This window comes from Mus caroli, chromosome 11, assembly GCF_900094665.2.
Source record: "Mus caroli chromosome 11, CAROLI_EIJ_v1.1, whole genome shotgun sequence".
Classification (NCBI taxonomy): Eukaryota; Metazoa; Chordata; class Mammalia; order Rodentia; family Muridae; genus Mus; species Mus caroli.
In genome coordinates this window covers 65,470,636-65,471,565 of record NC_034580.1, presented here as the reverse complement: position 1 = coordinate 65,471,565, position 930 = coordinate 65,470,636, and the positions used below count along the sequence as shown (strand labels likewise).

Genomic DNA, 930 nt, shown 5'->3' with positions numbered 1-930 from the left:
GTCCCTCCATCTGTGTACACCCCAGCTGCTCTGCTCAGACTGGTTCTGCATCATCCCTCCATCTGTGTACACCCCAGCTGCTCTGCTCAGACTGGCTTCTGCATCATCCCTCCATCTGTGTACACCCCAGCTGCGCCGCCTTGGTTTTGGTTTTAAGTCTTCCACCCCCAGCCTCTGAATCTCTACCTCTCTCTCCTTTCCTGCTGAGAATTTAACCCAGGGCCTTGAGAATGGGCAACACTCTTCCACTGGACCTTGAGAATTAAGCGAACACTCTACCACTGAACAGAACTCCTTTTTGGAGACATGGTCTCTGAAATTCACTAGGTAGACCAGACTATCTTTGAACTCACACTTTTGAGCACTGGAACTAAAGGCATACACCATCACATCCTGCCAACCTTTATTTTTGGAGACAGAATCTCACTATAAAGCTCACACTAACTTTATATTCACCACGTAGCCCAGGCTGCCCCGACCTTGAGCTCCTCCTACCTCAGCACCCAATGCTCAGGTGCTGGAATTTTAGGCATGTGCCATGATATCTGGTAGCTATGCTGACTTTCTAAGGCCAGTCTCACGACACCTGGTGAGGTGTTTTAAGTATTGTTCTGTGCCTGACTGGTCCTGACCACACTGGCCTTGCTTCCTTCTACCTCAGCGAAGCTCTACGGAGCACCTACTAGCTGTCTAGCAGCACGCCCCATACTGCCTAACATGCTTTACGCATGTTTTAGCCTCACGTCATCACAACCTCTCTCTACCCAAGTCATGCCTATTTCTCAAGGTCCATTTTGCAAACAATCTTCCTAAGAAATTCAGCTGCTGCATCTCTAGGCCGCAGGGATGCTGAAGACCAACCCTCTGTCAGACTTAGTCCTCCATCTTTTTCCAGCCATCTTCCCTAGTTAGCTTTTTTTTTTTTTTTTT

At 48.5% G+C, this 930-nt stretch overlaps 1 protein-coding gene across 4 annotated transcripts in view; it reads right to left on the bottom strand.

Annotated features, from left to right (window-relative positions):
- Kif1c (kinesin family member 1C) overlaps nt 1–930 on the bottom strand; it is a 30,007-nt gene that overhangs the window by 19,737 nt on the left and 9,340 nt on the right. The window lies entirely within an intron of this gene.